The sequence below is a fragment of the Anser anser genome (assembly GCF_964211835.1).
Source record: "Anser anser genome assembly, chromosome: 12".
Lineage (NCBI taxonomy): Eukaryota > Metazoa > Chordata > Aves > Anseriformes > Anatidae > Anser > Anser anser.
This window is the reverse complement of record NC_139733.1, coordinates 5,090,203-5,112,030: the sequence shown is the minus strand read 5'-3', so window position 1 is coordinate 5,112,030 and position 21,828 is coordinate 5,090,203. Positions and strand designations below refer to the sequence as shown.

Sequence of the window (21,828 nt, the reverse complement as noted above, 5' to 3'; positions counted from 1 at the left end):
AGCCATGTTAAGTTCTGTTCTTATATTTTGCCCTCTTGGAGGCTTTTCTCACACTGGGCATCAGATTTCCTAAATGTATTTACTAACAGGACAGCCATCCTTCAAATTCTTTGGCTTCTCGTTCTCTACCCAAAAAGGCAACTCCAGAGTCTTCCAGAGGAATTATTGCAGCAGAGTTTAGTTAAGACGCTGGGAGTACAGAGGTGACTACAACTACACTACAGTTTAAATAGCACAATTTAACACGAAGTGCGGTATTACTAATGAAAATTGCTCTCATTGTGCATGACTACAGCTTTATTATAAACACATATATGATAGAGTTACATTTTCAGGGTGAAATGAAAACTGTTTTTCCACAGCCTGTAATAAAATATTAGCCAAAGCCTCATAATGAATACAGCATCATCATGTTAGGAATAAATTTAAAAGGTTGTTTGTACTTATCCATTTACATCCCTTACACAAACTGCCATAAATTAACTTCTGCTCATATAGTCATCAATGTGCATGGTTATGGACGCTCATAAAATTAGCATTAGAATCGCACAAAGTATATTTACATTGAGTATTTGTAAATCAATTGCAAACCCTTTATTTTAATGCCAAGATTACTAGTATGACTGCAAAAATAGGGAGGGCTGTGTGAGGGAAGGAGGCCACAAGCACAGCATCTGCACGAATTAGCTGTACGAGGACTGAAACAAGCCATATTGTCCAAATAACCCTTAACTAAAGCACACGCGTAGCTTTCAAATACATTTTGAGGAACTTTTTCTACCCTGTAATTTGTTTGCTCTGAGTTCAAGATTTGTGAATAGTGATGAATTTTGAGGGGGTGGTTTACATATGTTGGCTTTGTGTCTCATTGTTAGCTTAACAATTGAAAAGGGTGAACTTAATTTACTTATAATTAAGTTTATTGCTTAATACAGTCTTCTGTGGAAGTGCCAACCTGCTCACCAAGCATGACATTTTTTCCTTGCCTTTAACACATTTAAAAATCTTCCCTTATCAGTTTTGGCCCTTGCCACTATAAATAAATATCTAAGAAAGACTGTCTGGGTGCAGACAATACCCTGTGCATAACGAGGAGATGGTAATGAGACACAAGGCACCACTGATTAGCCTCTGCCCCAGCACAGCCTTGATTGTGCCGGGTGACATTGAGCACGCTGTGACCTCGGGGACTCCTTACACAATCACGAGCAGCAGGATTACAGCTTCATTAAGGACACCTTGTTTTCTTTCCAAAGAAAGACCCCTAAGGTAGGGATCCCCAATGACTGAAAGCTTGGCAATGCAGATGTTTCTAAACACACAGGAAGAAAGCACAGTTTCCACAGCCACAACACCCATCTTGGGGCTGCCCTGAAACATGACTGAAAGGTCCCACTTTTGCCAAGATAATTTTTCAGAGCTTTCCCTGCCGCTGCTAACAGCGGTTCGCTGTGCTGTTAGTAACAGTGTTTACACACTTGGTAACTGCAGCTAAAAAGCCCCGACCACAAGAAGCCACAGATCTAATCAGTTTGGCAGCTGGCAACATGGAGCCACAACAGCTCCCAGTAAGCCCAGTGCCCAGAGAGCCCCGCGGTGGTGGAAGGGCTGCAAAAGCTCCTGCGTAGGTGGTGGGCAGCCTGCGGGCACGTGGAGCCTCCGAGTCACTGCGCTGCCACCAGGGAGCTGGGGAGGCTCCTGCAGGGGCACGGACGCAGAAGACAGCCTGTGATGGTAACGTCCCCGTGTTAGGGAATTCCCATCCTCATGCAACCCCTTTCTTCAGTCAAATACAGACTGAAAGCAGCCCTCTGCAGAAAGGCTTATTACTGGTCATCGCATGTGCAGACGAGATCCGCGAACAGCACCAAGCACGGGGCTACGCAAGCTGGAGGGAAGACCCTGGGAGAGAACCACAAAGAAGTCCCTACTGCCGAGCACGAAGGAGACCAAGGACCATGCCAAGGCTGGTTGGGTACCCAGAAGCAGCTGTAGCCAAACCTTTTAACCTGGTCACCCACACTGACACACTCAACTTGCCTTGGTGGGAAGTCCCAGGAGCAGACTGACAAAGACGGAAGCAAAGTTTAATGACCAAGAAAACACCCAGTAGAGACAGGAGAAATTAGGTTTAAAATCTATTAAGACCTCTGGATTTCAGGGTACAGAAAGTTAGTTAATTCTCATCAAATTTACAGAATAATCTTAGTGTAGTTACATAACCACTCCCCCTTCTTTCTTTTCTTCTAAAAAAAATCTGTTTAAGTCTTTTGTTTTCTTCCAAACATTGTGCCAAGATAGAAAGTTAATTTAAAACAAAAATAACCCCAAACCTGAACATAGCAGCACTATGCTACAGCAAACAATATAATATCTACATGAAGCAATTTCAGGATTGCCTGCCTCAGGAAAGCCCATAAAAAAAAATAATCTATTTTAGGTTACTTCAAAACAAGGTGGGTTGGTTTTTGGTCTTTTTTTTTCTTCTTCTTCAAATTAATTGGATATGAACAAAACATTGCACAGCTGTAAAGAAAAATACATGAAGGTCTAAAAATTCTATTTGTTTGTTCCATAATGGGATTAATTCAAAATTCAGGACATTTGTACTGCAGAAAAAAAATCCAGATGCTAAAGATAAAGCTGTTAAAATACACTAGACTTGACATATATATATATGCACAATTTCCACTTTGTTCATATGCAAGAAATGAAACAAAAATAACTACTATTAACTGTAAAACTATGCCCAAGGAACTGGCTGAAAATTGTGCTGAAAGACCGCCACCAAACAGAAGAGAATGTGCTGCAGAACAGCTCTGCATCAGCAGGGAAGTGCTCCAAGCAACCCTGCAGGCTGCTCTGCATCTTCAGTTTGTTTCCACGGAGTTTGCAAGGACCTTCTAGGTAGGGAGCTGAGGAAATCTGCAACAATGTCACGGGTGAGTCGGTTGAATGACACGTCTTCTTCATGCAAGTTCTTGACATTTTAGAGAAAAGGCAGAGGAATCCTTGCATGAACTGTAACTAAACCTAGAACAGAAGGCTGTAATTTGGCTGGATTATTTGGAGCTAACACGGTCAGCATGAAATTTGAAGATGGGTGTAATTCTTGGTAGTAACAGTGTCTTTAAAGGACAAAAGTTCCATGAAATACAGATATGTACAACTTTTCAATTATAACCTTGCTTAGAGCTTGTATCTATGTCAGTCACCTAGCAATATAAATAAATAAATAAATCACAAAATACCTCACTTCTGCAGAATATTATGCAGAACAAAAAATATTCCCAAAGAATCATTAGCCTAAAACTTAGACAAGTGTTTCCTTATGTAGTAGGCTTTAGGTTTCCAAAGACAAAAAGATTAAATAAATTCTAGCTGTGAATTCTGCCCTGGAGCAACAAACCAGGCCACAGGCTGTAACATCTGTTATGAGCACTGTATATACGAGTTGCTTATGAAAGTCATGTAGTGAGCAAACAAATCCTAGCAACTGGGTATTTAGATCATATTGCAAAATGCTTTAGCAGGTTTAAGTGAGGCACAAGAATAGTTTCTTGGTACCTTGAGCAGTAAGTTCTGTGTTTTGTTTTTTCTCATTGTCTTCCTTTTAATGATAAAAAAGACTGTTGATTTTTCATAGGTATGAAATGACTCTGAGTGAAGGCTACCTCTGAAACTTCATCGGATGGATTTCCTGATGCCATATGGACATAGAGAAGTTGGAAAATGAATACCTTGAAGAATCAATAATCTAAAACCTAGCTTTCTTCAGCTCTGATAATAAACAAGGAGCGCTATTGATTGGGGAGACAGCATTAGAAAGACAGGCCTTAATTTAAGCTATTCTGTGTCTCAGTGTGGAACAGTGACAATGGAAATCATTACGGTATTTCTAAGAAAGATGTCAATGTGCCTGCAGCAGGTGCCAATGTGACAGAAGCACTTAGTAAATGTGCTCTTGCTGAGACCGGCTAAGCAGAATATAGTCACTGCAACAGTCCTGCCCTGTGTCTGTGCTACACGTCTTCTGCAGAGCATTTGTTAAATGATCTTGACTGAGTGCAAAGTTATATGGAGGTTCTTACCACGCTGAGCGGATAATTTTGCGACAGTCCCCATGCTGCGGCAGCTCGATATGGCTGCATCCACTTCCTGAGGTTCTGTGGGCAGTTTCCAGCCCTACAGGCTCAATTCTGCTGAGTAACGCTACGTTCAGGCAGGAGCAGTCCTTCTCCATCACTGCAGATGGTTGCAACTGCTTCGTTCTCAGTTAACCAGAGGATTAATGAGACCACAGTACCACCTATCTTCATACTGGCAAAGACTACAAATAACTACATATCTTGATCAGGCACTGTGCAAAAAAAATTTCCAGTGTGAGAGAAGTCAAGATGTTCTGGCATGAAAACGCACAATGGTGGCAGATTAAATAGTTGTAGTTGAAAAACCCACAGCTTGGTCCCAAATAAAGATTGCTTAAACATGTCATCTTTTGGCCGAGGAGTGAAATTCATCTGGAGCATCCCAGTACAAAGATATGCTGTCTGCAAACGTCAGCTCAGATGGTGTGTATGGGGGAAAAAGACAGTTCTGAGCTCTACCAAACCTTTGGTGCTAGAAGCAGCATGGTATTGCATCCTTCTAACACTGAGGAAAGGAACACAGAATATTAACATATTAAACATTTAAGACACTGCTATATATTGCTCAATGATTAATTGCTGCTTGTCACAGTTTCTCTGTACAAACTGGCAGGCTGCAGCAGAAGGGGAAACCTGATTGCAGCCTGATGATGTGATACTTCACATGCTGTTACAAAGGAGGACCAAACCATTTGTATTCCAAAACACAGCTTCATTAAATAGGGATAGTTACCCTGCTTGAGGACAGTCCAAAACCTAGCACTGCTGAACACTTGGTGTCCCAGTCTCACTGCTCCCTTTGGCACGGAAGGCCAACGTGGCTGACCGTAACAGGCAGAAGGAAGACAGCAAAAGGATCACGGCACAACGCCCTCCTGCAGAAGCAAAACCGGAAACCACAGTCCAGCCACTGCGTTAGTCACCAACCAACCTACTGACAAAATCATCCCTTCATACCCTGGGTTTTTATTTTCTATCAGTTCAGTCCAGGTAAGTTGTTTTCCACCTTAGCCCCACAGATATCTGTAGGAACACATGTAGCAGGGAGGGTAATACAAGGCACAGGGTTGGGGACTTTTGTATGGAAAATTACCATGAGATAATTAAGCACCTCACACACAGTAGCCAACTTGATAATTGTATGCCAGTTTCAATGCGATCACGTTGTGCTCACTTTTCCTCATTAAAACTGACAGCATCTCACGAACACTGTATAAAAGTCACTTTGGTGAGCACTGACAGGACTCCCAGATACCTAGCTTGCCACCAACATGCTTTAGCTGCAATGTGAGCCACAGTCACCTTATTAAATGTGTGAAGTACCACACGCTGCACCAGGTCATGCATCTCTCTGCAATGCTGCAGTTCAACACCGTACACTCAGCTCTTTCACCTTCAGCCTCCTCCCGAGTAGCTCAGTGACCTACAGCCCTGCAAAGTTACTTAACACAGAGCTTAACCAGAAAAAGTAATGAAATAACATTTACAGTAGTTTAACCTTCCCACCTCTTGCTTCTGCTCAGCACACCATCTCAGCTTCCCTTTCATTAGCAGAGCCTGCCTTTGCCCAGAGATCTGCCAAACCATCAGGGAGAAAGCATTCCCTCAAACGTGCCCTGAGCTAAAGGGAGCAGTGGCTTGCAGTTCAGCATTCGCTTTTGTTACGCAGCCAAACAAACGGCCCTGAAGGAACAAGCTGCAGGAAGCTCTGCTTTGAATATCATGGATCAGAAACTAATGAGGATAGTAGTTTCCTCCCAGAAATTAGAAGGAATCTGGTGGATGTATAGCTCGAAACTCTGCCATAATGTCTTTTCGGGATGGTGCATCATTTATCAGACACACAGCTGTGTCCTGCATTAATTAGTGCAATACACGGGACTGGAGCGGCCTCCAAGAACCGAAGGCGGACTGGTCTGACCGAATGCCTGCCCTGACCGCACGCCCGCTTCGGACCGCTGCCAGAGAGGGGGCCCAGGCCCAGCTGCTCCAACCCACTGCCTCCTCCTGCTGCTCTGAGAGGGCAAGGGGGAATGGCTTTACACCATGAGAAAGGAGATTGAGATCAGGTGTTAGGAAGAAATTCTTCACTCTGAGGGCAGCGAGGTCCCGTCACAGGCTGCCCAGGGGAGCTGCGGGTGCCCCATCCCTGGCAGTGCCCAAGGCCAGGCTGGATGAGGCTGGGGGCAGCCTGGGCTGGTGGGAGGGGGCCCTGCCCATGGCAGGGGGTGTGGCTGGGTGGGCTTTGGGGTCCCTTCCAACCCAAACCATTCTGTGACTGCTGAATCACTCAGTCCTGGGGCAGATTCTGCTGTCTGCAAATGGGAACGTACCAATGGCAGAAGCCAGCAGGACACCTGCAGTGCTTCTGGTAACTACATTTCCATTTGGATTTCATTCAGAAACCTGTCTCATGGTAGCATGTCTGAACCGCAGATCGAAAGTAGAACAACCCAACTCCAGAGGCTTTGGCATAATTGCCTGCTAAGTAGGACAGAGCTAACAGTCACTCCACTGATATTAGTCACTGGAACAAAATCCTACACAAGTAGAAAATATGGTTCAATTAAATCTTTCTTTTGTATATGCAATTTAATAGTTTTACTGACATAACTGGTACCATTTACCTATGAAAACGTAGCATTCAGAAGAAGGACTAAGAATGTTAAATAAAACCATTGACATTCTCACATCTAATGTACTGTTCTCATACATTGAGCTTTGGATATTTTAATGAACCATTTAGAAAAGAAAGTACTTAAATACATGTTTAATGCTGCTCGTAGAAATAGAAAGCTTTCCTCACTTGGGGCTTGAATGGCGTAGCACATTCCTGAGTGGAGCTCTGCTGGGTCCAGGGGTTTGGCACAGCTCCTGGCTGGGAAGCTCGCGTTCCCTGTGCTCAGAGGGCAGCTCGCTTTCCCAGGTCTCTGACAGTTAAGGCTGGATTACAAGTCTAAGCAGACAATGATTGTTTAGAAAACCAACTGACTGATAAAAGTTTTTTGTTGGATCACTTCCAGACAGCACATGGCTAAGAGACCAAAAGGTTTGTCCCAAAGAAAGAAACAAATCAGAAGAGGAAAAAAGGAAAAAAAAAAAGGCTTTAGGAAAACTCTGAACAAGCTTTTCTACTTGACATACTAGAGACTTAACTGAATTTAAACTGGCCTGTGTGAAAGCTACACATGTGCTTCCTTCCATTTTTCCTCCTTCAGGATGCACCCATTTGCATCACAGGTTTCTATCATAATTTAGAGAACCTTCAGCACAGAAGCATACCCAAACCACTCACTATTATGATGTGTTTTCCAAACCAAAGTATAATCATGGTATCTCAAACAGATTTTAAATCTGTAAGAAAAGTAATATCTAGGAAAGGAAGCCTTCTCAACATCAACATAAAAGCCATGAGCAAATAGATTAAGAAGCTCAGCTAGCTCTATTAATTTGAGATGACTGTGCAAAGTTAAAAGTCAATTTCTATAGAGGCAAAAAAAATAGAATAAACCAGTTTGTGTTTACAGACAAGACTGGGGCCTGCAGTCCCAGAGCAATCTGCAAGGCTAAGAATGGGGTGACTTGGGGAAGCTTCCTTTTCAAGAAAGGCTCTAATTGGAATTTTGTAGTAACACATTGCACAGCAAAAGATGGTATTTGAAGAAGTAATTTTGAAAGACTCCCCCCCAGCTAGCTTTGCTCCTGCAATAGCATCTGAAGGTTAATGGCCCTGCCAGTTAAGTCTCTTCACCCCTATGCCTTTCTGGGTTTGAGTTCACCAACTGCGTATGCCTGGTATTTGGGACCCCACTTGGGACGACTTCAGGCAGGTTTTCCAAAGGAGCTGCAAGTCCCCTAGCCCTGTATTCTGAGAAAATAACAACAAAATCTTTATCATGGAGCCACCCTCTTGACAATAAATGGTTAAGAGCATAATATCCATTGTGCTTCTAATCAGCCTTGTTATTCAAGATGATATCTTGCCAGAGGAATTGCTTTCATATTAACATATCACAATGATGTGGGTTTGGGTTTGTTAGAAACAAACTCAGTTGAATCACACTTATTCCCAGAGTTGCATGAAGATCAGATGTTTATTAACAAGCTTCACTACCATTTGCAGCTTAAATTTAGAACCATAAAAACAAAACCAACTGATACATGCAACATGGGAATAGAGGCCTTCCAAAGAAGGAAGAGATAGTGCATTGCTGATAGCAGCAGCCAGTTGTGCATCGTTCAATTTGAAGACATTAAAGTTTCTAGATCTATGTTTAATCCCCTGTGAGGCAAAGGTCCAGGATGCTAATGTAATCTGAGACTGAAATGTTTGAAAACATCTTGTTCAGCAATATGGTGGAACAAACTTATACTACATTAAAGGCTCTCATTTGTGTCTACTGTGGTCAGAAGCACCTAACTTTCTCTTTTTGTTTCTGCGTTATCTGCAAAGAAAGCAATGCTTATTAGCGTCATAAAACTGAAAATGCTTTAACATTATGTGCAAGGCTTCTTAATTACTGTTAATTATGTTTCTAAAGTAACCTAGTTAGGCTCACTGCTATTCATTCTGTATGACTGCTTACTCACAGCATAAATAAAATGTTATCACAGGGAAAAAAACACAGAAGCTTCAGATACTTTCTGGACACATCCTCACACTGGTACACACGCAGGTACCACAGAGGTCTAAGTTCTACAAGCGTCCTTGCAAGGCATTTGAGATTGCATGAGTGAAAATAACAGGAAACATAAAATGGATGTGTAATTTAAAACAAGCGTTTGATTATCACGTTTCCTGTTGCAAGCTATAGTGTTACTACTGTCCTCCTAAACAGCTAGTAACACCTCTGCACAAGTGATGCACTGCAGTTAAAAAAATACTCAAGTATGAAAATAAATACATCAAATTGGCCCCATTACATTATAGCCTGAGAGACGAGTTATGACTTCATCTTCCAAAATACAGAGACCACTTCTGTTGGGTTATATCTCCTTTACGTGTACTTAGGAACTTTAGTTTGCAGGCAGTTCAAAGCGTAAGATCTGTTGGCATGGAGCAGTACATTGCTACACCGCAGGAGTGGTGCGGTGACAGCCTTTACTCCCCTTTTCATATTGGTTCATAGAATAAGAATTTGTTTTTCAACCTCACATCAGCAGCTTTTAATTCCCTGGTTCCGAATGAGTGCTCTGAGAGAAGCTTGCAGCTTAAGTATTTCCTGTGTACTGCCGTGTGCTGCAGGCACCTCCCTGCAGTTCGCACACTGCACCCCTCACACGCGCGCAGGAAAACAAAAGGCTTGCAGAGGAGCCTCCTTCCCTTGCACAGACCTGCAGGCAGCATGAGCCACGGTCTGCACTACCAGGAGCTAATTTATCGTGTGTCATGACAAAGCTATTTGTTCCTATAGCTGTCCACAAACATCGATATTACAGTTTAAGAATTCATACGACTTTCAACCTACTTCAATACATTCTCTTGCAATCAATGATCATTTTTCTGCATGTCAGTGATTTTTTCCCTTGATTACCTAAGCATCTGACAAGCAGCAGCAGATTACAAAAAGGATACTATGGATCAGTGTGCGTGACCCTTTTGTTTCCCAGGAAATGTAACAGAATCACACAAGCTGTTAAGTGGATTCAAGGACCTACAATCAATGTGCTGTTTCCTTACTACTCAGTAAAGCTGCATCTATTTTATCCTTTTGATAATTTCTGAAAAGGAAAATTGACAGAGAAATCCATATCGGCAGACTCAGTAATTTAAATTGCAGTGCACTACTTTATCCATCTGTAAGAGGTTATAATGATTCTTTTATATATGGAAAACAACCTTTTTATCATTACAAATACACAGTAAACATTTTAGTAATTCTGCTGCTGATGGCTAGAAACCTACTGAATTGAAAAGGGAGTTACGTATTTTTTTTAAAACAGAATCATTGTTTTCCAGAAGAAAAGGCTTACAAAGGTAAGCTAAATAACATGCAACCAGCAGACTGCCACACAGTCTGAAAACAAGTACAACTGGAGCTACGTCAGCATGTCAGTGGCAAAACAAAAAGAAGGGTTAGCAGTGTGGACGCCTAGCTTTAGGAAGTTACACAAGTGCCAGAGTGTAAAAGCACCAGATTCTATATTTCATATTATAAAATCTGGTAAATAAAATAAATTGAATTTATTGTAATAATAATTTTCACTACCCTAGCTTTTCATAATAAAAGGAGCCAGATGAAACCACAGCACGATGACTACACGCTTTACACAACTTCAGAGTTCAAAGGAGATTGCCATATTCAGCCTAAGTTCCATACGGTATTTACAGTGGATCTGCTCGGGGTGCCTTTGTACCACCCGTGGGAACTAGAACAGTTTCAATGTAAACCAAGAAATCAGACTGTGCAATGCCAGATGCATCTGAGAGGGCCAAAAATTCTGGCTGCCAACTGGATGCAGCTGTGCATATTTGGAGGACAACCATACTTGGGAAACTGCTACCTACATGCAGTTACAACTGCTTTATGGATACAGACACACACAGCGCTGTGAAATTGCTTTGAAAAAGCTCTCAACACACAAAGAACACGGGGAAAAATGGCACGGTACCTGAAAAGAGAAAGCTTTAAATGAATCTTCCCTGCTCTTCATTTTCATATGTATTACCCAAAGACTATTACAGCACTTGCCTTTTCAGCACTAGGGAATTAGATGAAACAAATGACTGGTGGAAACGTGCATCTGGCTTTTACGCTTGCACGCCTGGCTAGAGCGACCACCACTTCACTGCCAGCCTCTGCAGCTCCATTTGTAACCAAAGGGGTGACAGAGGAGGCGTGCTACATGGGGACTAATGGAAATTACCTCCCAAGCTTTCCTGTTCACAGCTAAGCTGCCCATGGACATTCTAGAGATGGACCAAGTTTTGTGGCTGAGACAAATGCCTAACGAAACATGAAAGCAAAGCTTAGGATTCACAAAGCCTCATCTGTAGTAAAGTGCCAGGCTTCCTGCTGCTCCGCTTACACACCTAAGCCTTTGCATCAATCAATGGCTCTTTGATCATCCTCAAATCTTTCATGAAAAATGTGAAATGAGTTGACAGTGTATATTAACTCAATTATTTTCAGTTTTATTTCAAAAAGCACTGCCTATTTTCTTGCCTTCAAGCACTGAAGTAATCTAAGCAAACAGTTTGTGGAGAGAACTACTACCGCTCACATCTTACCTGGAACCCAGTACGTACTGGCAGCACCGAATTAAGTATATTTTCATCGAACTCCACAAAATTGAAAAGAAAATAGAACTGACAATAATGAAAATTGATTATAAAGCAGAAGGTATGTCTCTGGGCTTCACGAGAGCTGAACGCATGTGGAGAGTGCCTCAATTTAATGCTGAATCCTAGAGATGCGGCTCCCAAGGCCGGCTGAGAGCAGCAGGCACAGCTGAGGGCTCACCCACTAACAAAGGACAAAGCCGAGTGAAATTGCTTTCACCAGACACCTCGTGGCCAACAAGCAAACAAACTTGTTTGTCAGAAACATCTGCTACATCTAAGGAGATTGAGCAGGGGGCTAGTCACCCGTTCTCTTCAGTGTCAGAATACTTGTCACCTGATTAATAATACAGCTTGTAGGATTACAAAATAAAATTATTTAAGTAACATCACCTGACAAAGATTAATTAGCTGTACTACACCAGCCTCTGGCAAAGTCTTGTCATGAAATATCAATTACAACTAATTGAATTCTCCATAAAGATGAATTTAATTGAGGAAGAGAGCAAGATAGATTTCAATGCTATTCAATTTTCAGGTGTGCCATGCTTCCAGTGATGGGCTAGAAAAAATTCAAAGGTGAATGAAGTGTAACATTTTCTTTAGGAAAAATACTTACAATAACAGGTCACAAATTGGGTGGATTTTATGCATTTGCTCTACGAATGAATAAGCCAAAATCACTAAAGACCTAAAAGCATACAATTAACATCAAAAAAACCCCAAAAAACCTCTAATGGGTGTGGAAACAAAAGCACTTGCTTGAAACACTAGAAAATAGGTTTTTCATGAAACCCCATATCCCATGTACAATTTTTCACTTGAATATGGAAAATAAACATAACACTTGGAAGAAACAGTCTTTTGGTATCTGCAACTTCAGCTACCCAGCTCGTTCAGCAAATACAGAAAATCTCTAAAAGGAAACAGCAACACCCATATTTTACAGCAACGACCAAGGCAACACAGTAATTGCAGCTAAAGATTTTAGCTGAGCAAAACAGAGGAAGCCATGCTACTCAGGATCTCTGAAACCTCCTACCCTTCTTAGCATCTATATTTGACCTAATCAGTCTTTAATGAGTACCCAAATCTTTGCTCAGTAGGCAAACCAAAACTTATTAGCTGTACACTCTTTCCTTCTAGCCCTATAATGTTATCCTTTTGTGAAAAAGCAAAACCATCACCCCGAAAAACAAACAAAAACACACCGAAACCAAACAAAATCCTTTCCCTGGGGACATCCTTCTCAACCCCCCAGATGATCTCCAAAGTCTCTTTTAAGGACCAGTAAATGAAGACAGTTCTGTACATTACAGGGTGGAAACTGGATGGCAGCAGAACTGTGTCACCTAGTAGCTGAGAACAGGAGCCTGAATTTGGTCCAAAAAAATCTGGCCACACAAAAACTTACTGAATTCCTTAGATGTTGATTCTCCTTGTGGATTGATTCAATTAAACTGTGTCTCATCTTTATCTATCCATTTTTCCCAGCTCACCAGAGCATGTAATACCCCAACCACAGCCAGGAACCAGCCCCTGCAACCACCACGCTCGCTGCCAGGCATGTTCAGATACTCCTGCCCAGTGCCACGACCCCATTCAAAAAGGAAGGCCAAAAAATTGTCCTTCAGCAAGCTGGGGTGGGGGTCACAAAATCACAAATCAACTCACTTTCAGCTGAGTCACAAAGCCATTACTGTTGCAGATGACTCAGACCTTCTGTGCAGCTGCGCTGGCTTACAAATTCCCCCACCCAGCTCTGAGCAATTGCTGTGCACATTTTGTGAAGTTAAAGAAAATGTGAAACATACCTGCATGTAGAAGAGAAAAAACCAAACGTCTTGTAATTATAAGTGTGGTACCCTGAACTGAATTGTTATAATTAATTGGGTAGAGGTAGAACAATTAAGCTAGAATATCTGTTGCCTTGACAATAGAAATCTCCCTCTAGTAGTTTTGAAATTTTCATGCCATTTTTAACAAATAGTAATTATCAATTCTTTTTCATTTGAAAACCTATTTGACAGCTTGATTAGTTTCTTGCCAAAATGTACTGAAGCCTAGGAGAAGTATCACTGTACACTTGCCCTGGTCATATACTCCTTGCTATGTGACAGACGTCTGACAGTAGGACAGCCGGATCTTTCATCCTACCCCATACATTTACAGTTACACACACGCACCTTCCCTGGAACTAACCCACACTACAGCTTGAGAAAGGGAAAGGTGGACCGCGTTACACAAGCAGACTCCACATATATACGGTAATAACCATAAAATATGTAAACAAAATTGACTGTAAGGCATGCTGACATATATATCCTATTTGTAATTCCATGTGATCAAATACTCCTCCATCCCCAGTGTTAATAGCATTTAAAAGTAAATATAAATCAATATTGATGGCTTCCACCATTGTTTTTATCTACAGGTTCAAGTAATAAAATAGGCCATGTCTATAGTGATTTACTTGCTGAGAAAGCTTCTAAACAGATTGCATTGGAGCTCCCTCTAGCCACCATTTCAGGAACTGTTCAATTTTTGTAAAAACCAGAAATTTTCGTAATATTCACAATCCTGCCACCAACATAAAAATACCTTCAGATGTTTATGTAGATATTTTTGGTTATGCCTTTATTTTATTTTATTTATTTTATTATTTTTTTGTTACTGAAAATTCTCTGCTGGGTTCAGTGTTCATGCTGGAAAAGGATTCAGTGCTGCAGATCAAAATGGTCAGTTTGGCAAATTTATGTAAAGGGAATGTCACCCTTTCACAATTACGAATGAGGAGGTTACAGAAAGGACTAAGCCAAGTCACTGCCCCTTGACAAAGACCACAGTGAGTCACCTTAAATGCTATTTTAATGCTGCTTCATTCTGAACAGCAGGTTATACTTCTTTCCTGGGCTCAGGGAGGTTTATGGCTAAGGACCTTCCATAGCCATAAACTATCCATGATACTAATTCATTGTGAATCCTGAGTTACTTGAAATTGGAGCTGGTGCAATGGCTAAAGGAAATTTTTAAAAGCTTGATTTGAGTCATGGTTAAGATCTACACTCTACAACATTTTCCAGGGGATTATTTCTTCTCCTCATGTTTTAAAATATTTTGCTTCAGCTAGTTAGAGTTATTTTTAATCCTACTTTGGGAGATGAGTCTTCAATTTATCACAGCTGAGCTGTTCTCTGCTCCATCTAGTGGTGCATAAAAATCCACGCCATTCAAGCACAAAGTGTCTGCACAAACTGCTCTGAGCTGCTGGATCGCCTTCCCACAGCCACAGTTAAAGAGAGGAAGTGATGCATGTGCAGAAAATAACAGCAAGCCAGTAGCTGCTCTGCAATAACTGGTCTTACCCACCTATTTTAGGTGAAACCACCCTAAGAATATAAGAATTGAGTATGCTTGTGAAGGAGAAATCCACACTGCAGAAGAAAACCAAAAAATCCTCATCCTAATAGGTGCAAGTGCCTAAAAGTGCTGAAGGAGAAATTTCCTAACTGAACTCCTCCAAAGCAGCAGCATTCATGACCTTCAAGGTGGTGCATGAAACAATTTGGTCTATAAAAACATGAAAAATGTGATTTCTCCTCCACCTCCCATACTAGAATGCACAACAAGACAGTCTTCACTATTCACAAAAGCAGCTGCAAAATCATCTAGGAATCCGGAGGAAATGGAAATTTTTCCACTGCTGCCTTTCTCTGTTTCATAATGACGTGCAGCATGTAGGTCACCTACTCTAAACTCAGGCAAACTAAAGAAGAATTTCTTCCAGGTTCCAGTGCTAAATCCTAAAATTCACAGCATGATTTATTTAGCCAGCCATGATTTATTTAAATAGGAAAACGTTTACTTGTGCATTTCTGACTTTCAGTGCATGAGAGAAGGTCAGCTTCTCGATTTGCTGCACGTAGAGTAAATGCCATGATTTGAAGACACTATGGGTACCAAAAATTGTTTCAAATGCTAGCAAATTATACTGATATTATCTTCCCTTAACTAGAAAACTACCAGATAGAAAAGAGCCAATGATAGCATCCTATTACAGCTAATAATACTGATCAGTCTTTTACTTCATTTTTGCTGGAGAGCCATCATTAACTATAACCATATTCAAGGCAAAAGGGCTGGCACCAAGAGCTGGTGGCTTTAATTTTCATATTTAACAGTAGTCTTTCTTCTTTGTTTTCCTTTACGCAAATATAGAAAAGATACTTATTAAACGGTGGGACAAATCCTACCCTATAGAAGAGAATAATTACAGTGCTTCTGTTCAGTACACCAAGTAGAGAGAGTTAATCACTGTTTACATTTGGGAGGGAGATAAGCAAGTCAAAATATCAGAAATTCCTACTGTTGCTATCTCTGGGTAGCAACTCTGAGAAAATCTTAATTATAGCAGTAAAACGCTAAAAAAATTCAGCAACATTCAGACATCTGAGTGTTTTACCCTGCCCAATAAACATCAGAACACTTCCAATGACATATTAAACTGCAGTAATCTATGACATTATTTCTGCATACATAATTTGCACATTTTACAGTGGGAATGAAAGTACTTCATGTTTATCGTCTAATACCAAGAGACACACGTGAAACTAGGGTGCATTCAACATCAAATGCTGGAAAAAGCCAGATATTGTTCACTCTGCACTGTCAGAATAGGGGACGTAGGCAAACTGTTGTAAAATCATGAAGGCAGATAAGCCTTCTGCAAGCAAACTCTTCCTTAGGCTTCAGAAACTTCAGGATCACACCTTAGGCAGCTACAAGAAAACATTTAACAAGAAGCATAATATTGGAGCAGTGCTAAGAAACACTAGGATCAAATCTAATGGAAAAGCAAATAGTTTTTTTTTCTTGTTTGTTTTTGTTGTTTTTGTTTTTTACTATGGATACCTTCAGAGTCATTAAAAAAGTACATTATATGGGATGAGAATGATCCCTATGCTACCTTTGCAGTTCTTCCCTTCTTGATTCTGATGATTCTCCTTTTATCCAATCCTCAGAGCTACATATAACTATCCAAAAAACAACCCACCTCCCTACAGCTTTTCACCCTTCACCCAACCACGTCTGCTCCAGGTAGTTTGGAGTAAAATTTTAACTTATGATAGCAACAACAGGCTTAGGAGCCTAACAGCCTTCCACCCACCCAAGTTTTTCTTCCTTGCTAGCTTCAGGCATGTGAACGCCACTTTACAGAAAATCTGTTTCCTGGTATACCTGCTTGGCGTGTTTAAGTTTGGAAGATCCAACCAATATAAATCCTCCAGTTATTCTAGAGCCACAAGATGTGTCTGGAAAGGTGTAATCAACAAAGTGCCTTTTGGGTAATGGTAACTTGGACTCTTCTTAGACACACACAGGCATGTTCACATTTACCTAGCTGGAGTTACGGGGCCATTCAATTACAAGTTCATTTCTTTGATGACAATTTGGTGCACAGCTTAGAGAAAAAATATTTTCATCAATTAGATACCAGAAGCACATAAATAATGATCTTGTACTTTTTCTAATGCTTAACATAAGACTTTGACAAACACAGGCAAACAAAATTAGAAGACAGATCCCAAAGAAGCTGAGAAATGTAATCATTCACAGGCAGAGTACCTGCTGTAACGACATAAACGTGCTGGTTCTTCAGAATAATCAAAAAGCAAGGAAACAATAGTTCTGGATAATCTCTGTATAGTAACGTTCACAAAATGTCATGTTGATGTTTTCCCAGACTTGAAGCAAACTTTTAGGACTGTAAGCAGAAAAACCATCCTAATACAGATGACATTACAAGAAACAGCTCGCCCCCCTCCTATCTTCTGAACACCTGGGGGAGAAGAAATCGTATTAGTTTGTGCCCTTCATGCCACATGACCACATACAGTAACAAAACGCACAGTACACTTAAAGACTTATGGTACTGTTTATTTTACTTCAAAATAAATAGTGCATTTTATGTATTGTTTACAGTTTGCAAGTGTTTCAAATACTGGACACAAGGAAGAGAGCTGTAGAAAAGCATGGAGAAAAGATTACTAAGCACCGATGATAAAAATTTACGGCTGTGCCATTCTGAGTAACTCAGACTTGATATGAACAAGAATCCTATGGCATCCATGCAAATGTCAGTCCCATACACACCAGTTAGAGAGGAGAGATGGACTATACAGATGTAGCACTGACTGCACACTTAGCGACCCCGAGCTTCTCTGTTATCTTGAAGATGGACTACTAGACCCCGAAGGTGGACAGCAGAACTGGTGCAGAACATTATCTTCCCTGCCAAGGAAGAGGGGGGGCAAGAAAGAAAAAAGACAGAGGAACAGAATCATAGGGAACAGCATTAGGAAAATGAAGATCAAATTGCTTTTTGTTTGTTTTTAAATTCACAAACAGTGCAACTTGCTTGTAAGTACCAACTGGTAACCCCTTTAGTGTCAGAGACCAAACTTTCAACGCAACAACTAACAACCAAATGAGCACAGGCTAATACTTGACAGCTAAGCTCTCAGGCAAAAGCTGTTTCAAAAGGGCAAATTTTTTTCCCATACGAAAAATGACATTAAGTAGTCATATACATACCCAGCCTACTGTGGCCATGGGGTCTTTGTTTTTAACATATTAAAGAGAAACATTCCAGGATTTTCACTGCCCATAGTTCACTGAAAATGCAGAATAGATGCATTCCCACTCTGCTGGTGATTTACACACAGAAGTACTGATGATTGATAGAGCTGCACTTGACCCTTCACCCCCCTTCTTTTCAAGTCGAAAGAACTCTGTTTCCATGCAGAGTTGCCAGCATCATGAATGGTGCTACAAACCAGAAGGCACAAAGGCTATTAAAGCAGCAGTTTGGAATACCTACATCTGTAATGCTATAACGTGCTTTATGGCAGGTGGAGGAGGGGATGCCGGCTTAGCAGGAAGCTTGTACGAGGTCACTTCTTTACCAGTAACACAACCACGAGTGATCATTTCCTTTAAACTAAATAACAAGCTAAAGGAGGAGGATGGAAAGAAACACAACGAAGGAAGAAAAAGCAAGAAAATCCAAAACCAAATACTAAATTTCATGATATTCTGCCAACTCCTGGTTGTTTTCAGACAGTTTGCCATGTATGAACACAATTCACTCTTTTTACATCACTAGATCACACAGGCATCAAGTGGAAAATTACAAGTATTACTATAATTTTGCCAGCTTTCTTTTGCCATAGGGTTTGAACACAGATGCCTTATCTAATCATCTGAACCTCTCATACTGACTTAGCACAGAGTATGAGATGTGGACAGTGTTTGGATCTGTTTTTCTTTGTTCATCTTGAAAACCAGGATAACCTAAAGCACGATGCCGGCTGATCTGAGATATCTTACTTTCACTCCTTTGCTTAATGTGAAAAAATAATAATAAATTAAAAAAAAATATATATATATATATATATAGTCAAGCTTTTAAATCCCTGCATATTGTAAAGAAGAAAGTGCTTATATGCTAAGTTATATAGCTAGGCAATTGTTATTCAGTTAGAAATAAGATCTCTATTTTTTTTCTTTTTTTTTTTGTACAAAACTTCAATAAACAGTCATATCAACAGTAGAAAGGATTGTGAAGCATAGCTCCTGCAGCTACAGTTTTACCTGTGACTAATCATTGACTGGGTAACTACCCCAGGACTGAGGTTTCTGCTCTGTAGTGTGGGATATATTTATAGATGCTACGTGAGAAATATTTGCTATTTGTCTAAGCCTGGCAAACAGTACAGTGCTCACCCATGGAAAAAGTAAACAGAGCTGAAAAGAACCACATTTATCTGAAAAACTGGTATTTTTCAATTTCAGGAATCCAAGCAAAGAGTTCCCAGTTTTCCCTGACTGTGCCTAGTGTGCAAGAATACCCACAGTGCTCTTGAAAAAGCAGAAAAACTAAACCACTCTATTCAACAGAGAAGCATCTGCCAGCTAGACATCATTGTATGTTAAGCTTCTGTGTTAGCCAGTTTGGGTAACAAAACAGCTACGATGCCTACCACTGGCTCAGGAAAAAAGAAATAGCACAATTATTCCTCCTATCATCTTTGATACAGTGGTTTGTTGCACGTACGCTAACATTACCTGGTGAAACAAAGATTCCACATTAAAATTTCACATAAGCACAGAATTTTCAGAATAATGGTTTTACCTCCCAGAGGTGCTGATTAAACATTAAGCAGGTAGAGACTGCAAGAAAATGATGGGATTTCTTTGGTACTATAACATCCTTTGCATTATCTTTTTGCTTTCACAGGTATCACTGGGGAAAAAAAAAAGAAAAGAAAAATCTCTAGCTTCAAGATTTGCAAATGGCCTTTGGACATGATAAGGGCATCTAATTAAATATTAGAAAGATGGAAGGTAGAATGGATGGAGAAAGGAATGAGTGACAGCCAACATTTCATGCAAAGCAGAACAAGGAAATCACAGAATTATGAATAAACACATAAGATCAAAAGATCCATAGTGGTAAGCAAATCTGTTTGCAGTTGTAGTTGCATATTCCCACCTATCGCAGATCTATTCAAAGAATACAGATACAACTAAAACTTGACACTCCCAAGCACGAGCACTACTCATTGTATCTGCCTGTCTGGAGCTATTGCTACAGCAACACTCATCACAAAAGCCTGAGGAGCTGACAGCTACAGTAATATTTGGGGCTGTAAGGCACTAACACCAACGAAACCAACCTGCCCGCTCCCTCACCCCAATTTCAGCAGAGCAGGAAGCCTTCTGAAAAGGGTTGGCTACTGGTCTGCCTTCACCCTGTAAATACGACCTACGTGTTGAGGAGTGATGTAAGCAGCCGAGTAACCAGAAAGTTCAAGGGCTAGACTCCAAGCTGACATCTAGGAGGTGCACAAAAGTGAGCGTGTGTAAGATACCTGGCACCTGCACAGATAGGCTGAACTTCTAACTAAACTTTGTTACACAGAAAATGTGCTTGGAAAATGTGGGACCAGATTTTTCTTTGAATGAGAAACAGATACAATTAAATTTGCTTTCTCTGAATACCATTGTAACTCTGGGCTTTGCTCTGCACATACTCTAGCTGCAGGGCCACCAAGATAAGCTGGGCCATACCAGGCAGGAGGCTCAGCAGCCGCAGTACAACTAAGACTGCAGAGATCCAGGACCTTTTTGAAGCCTCCCTGGTTCCAGACACCATCTCCTTTACTTTGCCCTTCACACCAGACGTAACACCTGGATTCAGAGCATCACTAACGAAAACAGAGCACCTCATGGAGTCTGCAGCTTTGAACGAGGGTACGTTATTTTTAAGGCACTGGGAGGCAGGAAGAGAAAGGGAGTTAAGGAAGCCAAGCAACAGACATTACTGTTATTTTTTTTTTTCCAACTTCTAAACAAGAATAAATCAAAAGGAGCAAACACAGGAGGCATATGGGCTAACTGGAACACAAACATAAATAACTAGCTCAAAGTATGTTATGTGCTTAGGCTTCCCGTGATTTTTCTTACAATAGGAGAACGTAAGATAACTCATTTTATTTCTATCTATTTTGAACATTGTGAAATGATCAAGCAAGGGATTACTGCAATAGCTGCAGTTATTAAAAATGCATTATTTCCCTATTAACAATTCAAAACAGATGCCAAAGATCATCTAGACTAGAAATAAAACTGCTGGAGTGAATAAAACATCGAGCAATTAGCTAACAGCAAATCAGAGATGCTCCAGATTTCACTGTTGTGCATTCATTAATTGCTTCTTTCAGAGCAAATTTAATTTTTAATTCAGGGCTACAAAATTAATCCCTCTGTGTATTTTCTAAATAAAGCCTCAAATCTGAAGTTAGAATGAAGCACCCATTTCTGTCTGCATTGTTTTCAATTATTTCTATTTATAAATTGATAAATGGGAAGACCAAAAGCTAAATTTAATACTATTAAATGTATGTGGAAATTAAGAGTCTAATTGTGCTAGCATTATAGTAGCTGATTTTCATGCACAGCAAGAGGATTACTGTATTCAGGGCTTTTACAAAAATGTGCATAATTTGTACTCGGCAGGTATTACAGATACAGTGATGTCAGGTTGCAACTACCAGTTTGGATACAACAGCTTCAAAAATCGAGCTGTTGATAGGAAGACTATAACAGCCTGACTCTAACACACCACCACGTGTGTGTAGGATGCTACCTGGGACAGCATTCACATCACTGAGAACGTGAAACTAAATTCAACAGTACAGCAAAGAACAAACTTCCAGCTCTTTTTTTCCTTTCCAAATGGAGGAGTGCTTTAGGATCACAGGATAATTCATCTTCGAAAGGACTTGTGAAGTGTCTGGTGCAGTCCCCTGCTCAAAGCAGGGCCAGCTACACAAT

The 21,828-nt window shown here is 40.6% G+C and overlaps 1 protein-coding gene across 14 annotated transcripts in view; it reads right to left on the bottom strand.

Annotated features, from left to right (window-relative positions):
* IQSEC1 (IQ motif and Sec7 domain ArfGEF 1) overlaps positions 1 to 21,828 on the bottom strand; it is a 349,048-nt gene that overhangs the window by 160,798 nt on the left and 166,422 nt on the right. Inside the window, exon 1 of one of the 14 annotated variants that reach the window (XM_083796389.1) lies at positions 19,625 to 19,730. The exons of the other annotated variants lie outside the window; for them this stretch is intronic. The gene's annotated coding sequence lies outside the window, so the exon portion shown is untranslated. Of the gene's footprint in view, positions 1 to 19,624; positions 19,731 to 21,828 lie in introns of those variants that run through there. 14 annotated transcript variants of the gene reach the window in all.